The sequence below is a fragment of the Netta rufina genome, assembly GCF_964035555.1.
Source record: "Netta rufina genome assembly, chromosome: 3".
Classification (NCBI taxonomy): Eukaryota; Metazoa; Chordata; class Aves; order Anseriformes; family Anatidae; genus Netta; species Netta rufina.
The window spans coordinates 16,896,169-16,909,634 of record NC_140125.1 but is presented as its reverse complement, the minus strand read 5'-3'; the positions used below and the strand labels follow the sequence as shown (position 1 = coordinate 16,909,634).

The following is a 13,466-nucleotide window of genomic DNA, read 5'->3' as shown; positions in this document are numbered from 1 at the left end:
CTAGATCAGGTTGCCCAGGGCCTCATCTAACTGGCCTTGAACACCTCCAGGGATGGGGCATCCACAGCTTCTCTGGGCAACCTGTGCCCACCACCTCACCACACTCTGAGAGAAGAATTTCCTCCTAACATCTAATCCATACTCTTCTCTACTCTTTTAGTTTAAAACAGTGCTCCAGCCCTCTGATCACCTTTGTGCCCCTCCTCTGAACCCACTGTAACAGACCGTCTTGTGCTGTGGCCTCCAGACCTGGACGCAGCACTCCAAATGGGATCTCACAAGGGCAGAGCAGAGGGGAACAATCACCTCCCTTGACCTGCTGGTCATTGCTCTGTTGATGCAGCTCAGGATGCAGTTGGCCTTCAGGGCTGCAAGCACACACTGCTGGTTCATATTGAGCTTTTCATCCACCAGAATCCACAAGTCCTTCTCCACAGTTGTCTGAGATTGCGCCGACCCAGGTGCAGCACCTTGCACTTAGACTTGTTAAACCTCATTAGGTTCCCATGGGCCCACTTATCTAGCTCGTTCATTCCCTTTGGATGGCATACTTTCCTTCTTTTGTATTGACTACACCACTCAGCTTGGTATCACCTGCAAACTTGCAGAGGGTGCACTCCATCCCATTGTCTATGTCATTGATAAAGATATTAAGCAGCAGTGGTCCCAAGACAGACCTCTGAGAGACACTGCTTGTCACTGGCCTCCACTTGGACATAGAGCCTTTGACCACAACTCTGTGTGTGGCCTTCAAAACAATTCCTTATCCTCTGAATGGTCCATCCTTCAAATCCATCTCTCTCCAATTTGGACATTAGGATGTCACGTGGGACCATGAAGAGTCTGTCACTGCAATCTGTGAGGAGCCAGCTTTTACTGCAAAGCTTATTAATTTGCACCTTCCAGAGCAAGAAGAGGGAGGTGAAGGAATGCAGAGCTTCTTAATTTCAGTCAAATATACATATAAGTTTCATCCAGGTGTTCAAACATTGCAGAATTGAGATTTAAGCATCAAAACTTTTGTAAGCACTCACTAAAAAGGTTTAAGGAACTTTTACCTCACAACTTCCAAAATCCCAAGGCATCTCTATAGATAGAAACCTACTGACTTACAGATCTGAGGATCAGTTTTGGATTTTAGTGGGATTTAGGTCACTAACATATTTTCAATAGATTTGTAATATTTTTTTTAATGCAGCTATAAATGAAATACAATTAAAAATATGTGTGTGAGAAAGCAGCAGCAGGACTAGAAGACCAAGGGTTAAAAGAAAGCCCTGCCCTGTTAGTATAGCATGCCGTTTCTGGGGCACTGCTCCCAGAACACCACTCACAGCTGCAAAACTGGGAAATAGGCTATTTCTGCTAAGAGGAGAAAGCCTGCACTCTGGCAGGAACACAGCACAGACAATTCCCAGCAGAAGACTACATTCCGACCACAGGAGGAAGGTAATGCAGTAGCAGTGCATCACGTGCCATGCGCTTTACCACTAGCCAAGCAAGGAAAGGGAGACATATTTTTCAAACATATCTTTCAAGTGAATAAATAAAGAAACATGCCAAAGAGCTGCAGATACTGCAGACTCAAATACAAGTATAAAGAATCAGTCTAAAGACTAATTTGCTATTGTCAGACTAGTGGAACTTAAGAGATGTAGCAAAACTTCACAGACAGCATCCTCTAGTCTTTCTATTGAGTACAGGAAATCCAGGAGAGATACTTAGACGTTTTGAGGAATACGTAGATATTCATCTTATTTGCTCACCAAGTGAGCAAATTAAATCTTTAGGAGAATGAGTGTGATCTGATAAAATAATTTACTTATATATTTTGCTAAACAAAACAAAACAAAAAAACTTCCCTCTCAGACTCTTGCATAAAGTTTCAGATATTTGAATTCCTTGAATAGTTTTGACTGCAAATTAGCAAAGTCCAGGTTAAGTCCACAATGGTGAACCTCCAGTGTTTTAAAAAGAAGCCCAATGTTTCTCCTAAATAATGATCTCTGAATTTGACTGAAATGAAGTGGAAACTAAGAAAAATAAAATAATAAACATCAACAATAAAATTTTAACTCACAAAAACCCATTCTCTACTACCAACAAAATACTTCAGAGATTATATTCAGCTTTATTTCAGGCTCCTCTTAAAATATAAATTGATAATAAGTAAGTAGATTTCTATAAGCACTGACTCAAAGATTCACAGTAATCTGCTATTTTATTTATTTTTTATTTTTTTTTGTCAGCCCCCGAGTAGTCTGAACAGGTGGCAAAGATTGAGGAACTGGAATTTGTCATTCCTAAGATCATTTGAACATTAACTCTGTGATTCCCTACTACTTTTGACATATGCACTGTTATGATGCTTGCAAAAGATCTGAGAAAGCAAAAAAGTACAATTCCAGGTTTGGGTAACACTTAGAAGAGGACATTAAAATAAATAGAAATGAACAAGAACAGTCTTGCGGGAAAAGCTAATGCTAAGAAAGCTTTCTGGAGAAGAAAAAAAAAAGGCAAAGTTAACTGCAACAATAAGGATAAGCTTTCAAGGCCAAGGTATAAAACTTAATAATATAAAGCTAACAGCACAAATATAGATGTTTGCATGTAGCTCCTTGTCTACAAGCAGAAAATTTGCAGCATATCTTTTGTAGCCATGGCTGTAAAAGCCATCAATGAATTCAAGAGACAGCGGGCATTTCAGTAATGCTGGGAGTGGAGAAGAATTAAAGACAACCTTGGTTAGTAGGCCTCTGAGATTAATATAAGTTTATAGCACAAGGTTTTTGAGTTGTGCTAGATCTCACAACCTGGTAATCCCTTATATGCTCATGGTTGATAAAGATTCTAGGTTGTCAAAGGGCAATATTTTGACATGGTCTGCTTACAGTAATGATTTCTTTTTCTTACCAGTATAGATCATTCCCCCTTACATCTTTTAAATAGACCCTTTTAAACATTAACCTTCAGTTAGTTTAATTACATTATGTGCTGTTCCATATCAATACAGAAACATTTAAAAATGAGAACCTGGCTGATCCTCATAAGCATGCTGTATTGATACACAAGAATATAGAAATCTGCAGCTGCAGTTTCCAATCTTCCTGAGTCCCCCCAGAATGTCCAATATATGCACTGCTGTGCACAGAGATGGCTTACATTCATCTGTACCTAAGAGACTATCAGAAAGCAGAGATCAAAGATACATTGCTACTTTGATAAATAAAGAACTGATGTAGGGCTTTCACAGCTCACAGAACTAGTTGTAATGGCTGTCAAAGGATAGATTTTCCCTACTTGCATTCCTTATTGTTTCCTACACTTTCTTGAGGATCATCCTATTTTCAGAGGAAGCTTGTACAATGAAGAAAACTAGTTTAAAAAAGCATCCCCCAATTTTTTTGGCTTTCAAATATGTTTATGAAAATAAAATCTTTTACAAATTGCCATGTAAGAACTCATAAAATACAGAACATTCCTTGGCAAAGCAGTATTTCGAAGTATGTTATTATTCTATGCATATAAATTACATGAGAGCTTTAATGCCGAAACCTGACCTTTTCAAAGGACATGGATGGATTAATTTTGAAAGATACAACGTCCCCACTTCCAGATTTACTTCACTTCAGATGAATGAAGTACACACATTTTCTAACTCTAAAAATCACACACAATATTTAGTGGTTGCCTTCTCAATAAACTACATCTCCTTAACATTGAAATGCCTCCTTACACGTTAACACACCAGCTTCTCTGCTTGTTTTCACAACAGAACATTTATTAGTCTTCTGTCCTCTGATTCTGCTCTCCTCAGGAGAGGTCCCGGAGCCCACAAATGTCTAGGTCATATTTACTAGACATTTCCCAGGAGTCAGCATGTAACAGATAAAAATACTGTAATTTAATAATTTAAAAATGACTGTATGCATATATATTTTCTGTATTTATATATAGTATTTCTGAATGCATTTTATTTATATATAATATATATTTATTTACAATAGTGAAGTGTTACATCTTTCTAGGCATTATCTATTTTTCATATTCAAAATGAAAAGTAGCAGTTTCATTCAATCTATAGATTCCATGGTTTTAGCCATCAATGATGGGGAGTTTTATATTGCATTGAAATATTTTCATCAAAAATAAAAAAATAAAAATAAAAACATTTTGGCCTCTCTAGTTAAAAACAAAACGTCTGAAAGTTCTGAATGGAGCTTCTTCTCCAGATCCAGAACAAATTGTTTCAACACATACACATATAGTATATCTAAACACAGTAATGGCATGTAATTTACCATTTGGGGGGGGGGGGGGGGGGGGAAGCAGAGAAAGGATGGAGCATTCACTGCCAGCATTCGGTGTTCTGACATTTCAGATATACAATTATGTCCACATTCTCTAAAGATCAGGATCATTATAAGATCAAATATATACGATTAAGGTAAAATCTTTCTATTCTACGTGGTGATGAGCAACTTAAAAAGATCAGTTTGGGCTTCAGGTCTGTACAAGTGTTCCAAATTTCAGCACTTCACTGAGCCAGGACTTTCTACAAACCCAAATACAAGTAATACAACGTTTTGTTTTTAAACTAATACATATGAAACATACAGTAATTAACTTAGTTTATGGAAGCTGTTAGCCTTCCATAATCGAGATAACCATGACTGATGACTTTTGAGATTCAAACAACCTCCCCATACACATTTTAATAATCTCATATATTACTGATAACCTGCATGACACTACTAGCAGTCATGGAACAATACATGTCATAGCCAAACTAAACCTATACATGCCTAAATAGTGGCAAAGATTTTACTCAGGACACTTATTTAATTTTACTTAGCTGGGCAACACAGCTGTCTAGTTAACTTTGCAGTAAATCATGGTAATGATTTTGACATAGATTTTCCAACTTTCAATTGATGACAACACCCATTGATCACACACCCTTTAAAATGTAAGAAGAAAGCTGTTTCTAAAGCAGCTTTAGAAAATCTTAAACCCTCAGAGCATCACAGATTATTTGCATCATGTGAGAAAAAGATGTAATTAAAGGTTACGTTTAATAAAATTAAGCTATTTTCAGTGGGGATTTGATTCTCACTTGTTTTCCTCCATTTCATCATTCCTTAAACTTAAACCACATTTTGTTCAACTCTATGAAAGATGTTAAAATGAAGATAATTTAGTCATCCCAAAGTATTACTTCAAAATACATTGATTCTCCTTTTGCAAAACTATGGGCTCTCTAAACAGTCTAGCTTTTCAAGGAGGTGCTCTCTTCCTTTCTTCATGTTACATCTCAGAGGTTTTGGGAAAGAGGTATTTAAACCAAGATCATTCAAGTTACTACTTGAAAGTGCACATGCAGCTTTAAGAGATAGTGTATATTTTAGGGGAAACTATACATTTCTTTATCTCTGTTTTACCCTTCTCAACAATCTGTACAGTGAGATGTAGATCTCCCATGCCTTGGTTCATCAGCGTGTAAAACTGAGAAAATTATATATGTCTCCTACGTATACTAGGGTTTGCACCTTCAATGTTTAAATTCCTATATTAAGTATCAATGCAAAGATTTAATGGAATACTGTTATTGTTAGTCTACTTTTGACTTTAAAAAAAATTGTCAGCATGGATCTAATGAAAATGTAGATTTCCCTGAGAACTAATATCATAGAAACAGCTATTTTATTTTTTAATATGTTTCTATGCAATTTTTCTCAATGAAGTTATATCAGGAAGTAAATGCTTATGTCACATATCAGCATTTAGGATAGTTAACTATGGTTAAGTATACGCATGCTTATACAAAGTCAATGAAAAATGGCTGAAGCATTATTTAAAGTTATCAAATTCCTCATCCTAGGAGATGGATAATTTGAGTCTGAAATGTTTTGGAATACTATTTTACCACAAGTCTGTTCTATTAAATGGATTACCAGGTCAACAAAAAAACAACCACTACCCACGCACACACATAGATCTGTGGTGGAGAAGATAATCTTATTTCAGACAAGATGATATTAGAAAACTTTCTCATTGGTCATATCATATCTAAAAATAAGATATACTCAAAAGGCTCCATAAGACATCCAGGCTATCAAATAACATAAGATTTTCATTTGTAGAGGAAAACAAAACTCTTAATCATTCATAAATGTTCAAAGTGGTAGCAGACCAAAGTAAACTATGGCAAAAAGTTTGGGGAACAAAAAATATAGGATATTCTGTATATGAAAGTGACAATGTTATACTTTACAGGATTAAAGAATACTCTTTACAAAACTCATTGAATGCTATTGTTCTTTTAAAGTTGTTCAAATAAATGAAGAGAAGCCTCACATGTTAGTTAAACAACTGCACAGAGGATTGAGCTCTACTGAAACACAAGTTAGAGATTCTCAGACATAATTTGCTCAGGCCTCACTGTTTGGTGAGCAGGCATCCCACTGTGTCACAAGTCAAGCAAGTGGGGCAGTATGCCAGCTTGATTGAATAGAAAACTGTACTTGGAACCTGAGCAGAAAAAAAAAAAAAAAAAAAAAAAAAAAATATATATATATATATGATCTCTGAAAGCAAGGTCTATGCAGGGAGATTACATAGTTGCAGTTTGCATCTGCAGGAAGAAAAGAAGAAAGGCCAAAGCTCAACTTGAGTTGACGCTGGCCAGTGTGGCATCAGACAAAAAAAAAAAAAAAAAAAAAAAAAAATTAGCTTTTTTTAAAGTATGTCAAAGTCAAGAGGAGGTCTAAGAAAAAACTTGGACTGATACTTGATGAAGATGGCCACCTAACAAGGGTGAGGAAAAGACAGAGGCATTTAATGCCTTTTTGTCTCAGTCTTAATATTAATCACAGAATCACAGAATTTTCTAGGTTGGAAGAGACCTCAAGATCATCGAGTCCAACCTCTGACCTAACGCTAACAGTCCCCACTAAACCATTTCCCTAAGCTCTACATCTAAACGTCTTTTGAAGACTTCCAGGGATGGTGACTCCACCACTTCCCTGGGCAGCCTGTTCCAGTGCCTCACAACTCCCCTGGCTCAACTTAAGCCCATTCCCCCTCGTCCTGTCACCAGGCACGTGGGAGAACAGGCCAACCCCCACCTCGCTACAGCCTCCCTTGAGGTACCTATAGAGAGCGATAAGGTCGCCCCTGAGCCTCCTCTTCTCCAGGCTGAACAAGCCCAGCTCCCTCAGCCGCTCCTCGTAGGACTTGTTCTCCAGGCCCCTCACCAGCTTCGTTGCCCTTCTCTGCACCCGCTCAAGCATCTCCATGTCCTTCTTGCAGCGAGGGGCCCAAAACTGAACACAGTACTCGAGGTGCGGCCTCACCAGAGCTGAGTACAGGGGGAAATGGATCTTGGGCTGCTCAGTCCTCTGAGTTGGGGGACCATGACTGACAGAGCAGTGATTTTCCACTTGTGACCACTAAAATTTTAAGTTGTATCAGCTGAACATCCAGAAGTACATGGAGCCTGACAGGATTCACACCAGGGTACTGAGGGAGTAAGCAAACGTTATAGATGGACTCCTCTCAAAAAATTACCAAAGGTCTTGGGAGCATGGGGAGGTCCCCACTGACTGGAACTGAGCCAGTGTAATACAAGAAGGCAGAAGAAGGTCAGAAGAGAAGGGTGAGGAAACTGCAGACCTGTCAGTCTAACTACAGCACCTGGAAAACTTATGGGATTATCCTGGATGCTACTAAAATGCATTTAAAGAACAAAGCTATTATCATGCATAGTCAGCATGGGTTCATTTGTAATTTGTTCTCGTATGACAAGGTCACCTGCTTGGTGGATGAAGTGAAGGCAGTGCCTGTAATCTTTCTGGATTTTAGTAAGACATTTGATACTGTCTCTCACAACATCCTTCCTGGCAAATTGCCCAACTGTGAGATAAACGGGTTCTCGCTGTGTGAAGAGCTTGCTCACAATACTAAACTGGAAGATGCAGTTGACTCTCTGGAGGGATGAGAGCCCTTGCAGAGGGTTCTAGATGTTTTGGAGAATTGGACAATCATCAACAGCATGAAATGCAACAAAGGAGTGCTGCATCTGGGATGGAATAATGCCAGAGCCAGGTATAGATTAGTAGATGAGTATCTATATAGTTATAGAACAGCTCTGCAGAAAGGGATCTGGGGATGATGCTCAACAACAGGCTCAGTATGTCAGGAGTGTGCCCTGGCAGCCAAGAGGACAAAATGTGTTTTGGGGTGCATTAAACACAGCATAGCCAGCCACCAAAAGAAGTGATTGTCCTGCTATAATGCAGGACATTATTGTCCAGCATTGGTGTTGCCTTGCCTTGAATATTGTGTGAAGCCCAGGGATCCACAATAGAAAAAAGATGTTAAGATACTTGAGAATGTCCAGCAGAGGACAACAAAGCTGGTGAAAGGGATGGAAGACATGTCCTATGAGGTCAGGTTGCATTCACTTGGATTGTCTAGATTGGAGAAGAAGAGGCTAAGAGGTGACCTCATTGTTCTGTACAACAGGTCTCTTCTCCCTAGTAAGCAATGATAGAATACGAGGGAATGGGAAGAGGACAAAGGGGACATTCAGACTAGATGTTCGGAAAGATTTCTTTATCATGAAGGTCATCAAACAAAGGAATAGGTTTTATAGAGAGATGGTTGATGTCCTATGCCTGTCAGTGTTCACCAGGCATTTAGATAATTCCCTTAATTTCCTTTAACTTTTGGTTAGCTCTGAAGTGGTCTTGAGCTTGGACTCAGTAAAGTTTGTAGATTCCTTCCAACTGAACTATCCTAAAAGATTAACTAGATCTGTATGTCAGCTTCAGTTCTGAGTACTATTGAGTGAGATCTGCTCTACAGATAATCTTTATCCATTTATCTCAATTCAGAATATACTTTGAAGTATAACGTTTGGTCATCTCTTAGTGTGAAAAAAAGTAGTTTAGCATTAAGGTCATATGCAATTTATTCACATAATTATGTACATTGTAAACAGCTTCATTCCCAACATAATTGTTTATAATTCCTGAGAGAAGGGGGAATGGGAGTATTTTTTGTTTGTTTGTTAAAACACAGAATTAATTGTGTTGGTTATATATATATATATATTTAAGAATATTACATATTATAGCAATTACAAATATGACTTGAATTTTTTTCATATTAGCTTGTAAATATTTTATACTAAAAGTAATGCCAAATACATGCAAGCTTTCAGGAATAGGGCTTTACTTAGTTTTATTAGTATTGAGCTGGAAAATAGATTTCACAGTGAATCTAACTGAACATTGCTTTCTGAGTGAAGGTAAAAATAAAGTAAAGGGGTTTTGTTAGGTGTTTGGCCTATTATCACTCTTTGTAAAAGTCTTTTTCCTGCAGTGCTATCTTCTTTCACATTAATTATGACTACTAAGGTCTGCTAGTACTTTGCACATAACATTCAAAATAATTTTAGACCAAGTTTTCAGCATGCCTCCACTAATTCAGGGAGATAAGGTTCCTTAGATATTTATATATTTATTTTTCTGTATTTGCAGTGAAACCATATAAAATATACGTATACTATCTTTAATATAATAACAAACTTTTTGGATTATTTGAGTGTGGAAAAAAGGAACGCTACTCACATTGGAGTACCTGAAGGAGCAGTGGGGTTGTTCTAACAACCAATGTAATTTTTAAATGATAATGAAGAATATGAACATCACAATGGGATTTGAATGTCAATTGCACTTTGCTCTTGGAAGCAGTTAAAAAAACAAAATATATTTATAAAGAAAGGAAAATAGGAGAACATCTAAGAACACATATGGAATGAAAGAATTCCCTACCAGATGAAATCTAAATGACACTTTTAAAAAACAGGCTTTGTTTACTCGCCCTCTAAGGTTGAAATCTTAGAATCATATCCCAAGGATTACCCACAAGGATCATCATGACCAAGTCCTTGTTCCACATAGGACAACCTAAAAATTAAACCATATGTCTGACAGCATTGACTAAATGTTTGTTGAAATCTAGCAGGCTTGGTGCCATGACAATTTCCTTGGAGAACCTGTTCCAGTGCCTGATTACCATCTTGGTGAAGAAGCTTTTCCTACTACTTTTCTGAACCTCCCTTGATACAATAAAAAAGACAGAATAAGGACAGAACAGTGGAGGAGAAAGGGAAATTGTTTTGTTTGTTTTCTTTAACTTCTGTAAAAAAAAAAAAAATCTATCAAAAACTAGAACAAGTTATATGAAATCTGAGAATCCATATCTTTAGGAAGTTGCTGTTTATTTTATTCTTCATTGTCAGTTGTCTCTAATTCTTGAATAACTGTAGAAAAACTGTACCTCAAAACAGTACTTTGTAATACACTAACACCTACCATATACAACTATTTATTGTATAATATAACACAAGCAATTCTAACTTAGAGAAAATAATTTAGATGAAGTCAAGGAAAGCAAATCAATTTTTTTTCTAAATGCAAAATCAGCACCTTAATAGCAAAATTTGCTGTCAGAAATCATGTTTGTCAAAATTATGTTATCTCAGCTACACTATCAGATAAATATATTCTACATATGCTTTTCTGGCAAAAACAGGAACAGCAAAAAAAGCATAGCACAAGCACATTAACATCCGCATTCAAACCTTAGCCTGTTATATTTAGATATTGTGGATTTGAGGGTAAAGTAGACATGGCACTTACATTAAGGCTCCTAATGCTTTGATTATAGTCCTCTGACAAAATTACAAACCTTAAAAATAAAGGTTAACTGCTGAAGCTGATGTTGAATACATTTTGAAAGTTTGCTCAAGTAAAGATGCAGCCTACAGTGAAGATAATGAAAATAGTTTTGCAGCATTCAACATAAAGTGATAAAGAAATGCTTAACAACTGCAACTCATTCATGATTTGGAACAAAAATTTAAGTTTGGCTTGGAGTGCTGTCAGTCTACGCATAGGATCCGAAATGGACTTTTTCCCACCAGAATGAAAAAAATCACTCATTTGACCCATCTAAAAATCCCAGAAGCACTTTGCAATAAACACACTATACCTGCATAATCTAAGAGTGTATTGCATGTTTCAAAGTGTGAGTCCTTCACACCAATGTGAGCTAGCTGCTCAGAACTGTGTACATAAAAGAAAAGCATAGGATTCCCCCATATCTCTGCATTATTACAAGTTTTTGGCTTTTCCTGTCAGTAATGATTAACAGAAACACACCATGGCTGTCAAAATACCTATTGTTGACTCGGCAGTGATCCTTCAGTATATTCATGGACTTCTGAATTCAAAGTAGGCAAAGTTTTTCAAACAACACTTTAACTTAAGGAAAAACAAATATTCAGGTCATCCAAAATGACTAATATATTTGTGATGAATTTGCTATTTGGAGAAAATCAGGAGACATTTTTGATTCTATGCATATTTGAACTTTAATTCATTTAGACTTACAACCATATGAAAGTAATATTTAAGGCACCATTATTATATTTCTTTGAGATGAATTATGACAAGTAGAGAGCATCTCCAACCATTGTTTACAAGAATTAAAATAATTTAAATCAAACCATTAGAAAAAAGAAAAAGCAGATATAGCAGCAAATCCTACGAAGCAAGTGAAGGGCCTGGAACACAAGTCCTGTGAGGAGTGGCTGAGAGAACTGGGGTTGTTTAGTCTGGAGGAGGCTCAGGGGAGACCTTATTGCTCTCTACAGCTACCTGAAAGGAAGTGGTGGGGAGCTGGGGGTTAGCCTCTTCTCACATAACTATTGATAGGACAAGAGGGAATGGCCTCAAGTTGTGCCATCGGAGGTTTAGGTTGGAAATTAGGAGACATTTCTTCTCAGAAAGAGCAGTCAGGCATTAGAACGGGTTGTCCAGGGAGGTGGTGGAGTTACCATCTCTGGGAGTGATTAAGGAAAGGTTGGATGTGGTGCTTAGGGACACGGTTTAGTATGTGATATTGGTGGTAGGGGGGTGATTGGACCAGATGATCTTGGAGGTCCTTTCCAACCTTAACGATTTTATTGTTCTGTGAAATCCCAAATGCTATATTCTGGAAACAATGATAACAGTGGCAATTGTATCTGCAAACTGTGATGAATATTGGATTCACTCCGATGTTTTGTTTACTTTATCAAAATCTTTCATCTTTATTATTAGATGAATATGTCTCTAGCATGCTTTAAAAGTATCACAAGTGTACTGAGGATTACCCAGAGCACTCTAACTGAGCAATTAAGCTGTCAATTTTCAAGAAGGCTGTGATTTTACTGGAAATCTTGGGGTATTACCTAATTTTACCCATTCAGTAAATATGGGAGAAAAAAAATACAAGGTGCATATCACTAATGGGAAACTTATCCGTACTCAGGTGTTACACTAACCACAGAAGTTTGGTCAACAACTTCATAATGAGTGTGTAGCCTGGTTCTTATGAACACAAATGAGATCAGTTATAAAGAAGAAACAGTAACTTTTCTTAGATATTTTTGTAATTTTTAACTCCTCAGTAGGCCAGAGTCAGTTGAAGTGATTAAAGAGGTAGTGATATTCAACTAAAATCTCCAGTGTTGAGGCTGGGAATCTAAGAATATTTTACACATCTGAGATCATAAACTGTTCAAGAAGTACTGTTTTAGTTTGAAGGCTAGAGTTTGATTAGAAAGGTACTGTGTAGCAGATTTTTCTTAGTAAGCCACATATAATTTTTAGCTATGCTCAAGACACGATAAACATACCCTGGTCCAGAGAACAGGTCACTTAGTTCATCTTCTGTTTCATTTTAATTGTAAGTAAAGCAAACTCACTTAAACCTCCTCTCAAGGCAGTAAGTGATTTTTTTTTTTTTTTTTTAAAATGCTTATATAAATCTTTTACTTCATCTTGAAAAGACTGCAGGACTTAAGAATTAGGAAATAGCAAATGAAAAGCTGCTTTGTGACTGGACTTCTGTTTTCTCATGCTTGAACATTACTGACTCAAGTCATGGTTAGACTTTCTGATCTTCCTCCTTATTTACAGGATAGATCCACTGAAAACATTAACAGTAGGCTCATGAAACACTTAGAAGCTAAAAAGAGGACTTCTAAGCACACATAATGAGCCAAGCTCCAAAGTCAGAACAGTCTTTCATATGTTTCCTCCCAATATTTACGGTTGGGTTTAGTTGCCTCCACTGATAATAGCCATGTCAGGAAGTACTGATATGCAACATCGAGTACAAAAGTTTAGATATTTTAGTCTCAGTCTTTCAAATAAACAAAATACCTTAAAATCAATTTGTTATTGAATCATATAAATGTGCATATATCATATCTTATATATATGTATATATATACACATATACACACACACACAATGATCTGTGGTATAACCGGGATTAAAATTGAGGAAGTTAGTGAAGGTGCATATCTATTTTATTCAAAGGAGAGGACTCTCCCTCTCTCTTCAGAG

General features: G+C 36.9%; 1 protein-coding gene across 21 annotated transcripts in view; it reads right to left on the bottom strand.

Moving 5' to 3' along the window:
* Positions 1–13,466, bottom strand: part of NRXN1 (neurexin 1) — a gene marked incomplete at both ends in the record, with an annotated part of 708,589 nt that overhangs the window by 452,371 nt on the left and 242,752 nt on the right. The gene's annotated exons all lie outside the window — the stretch shown is intronic.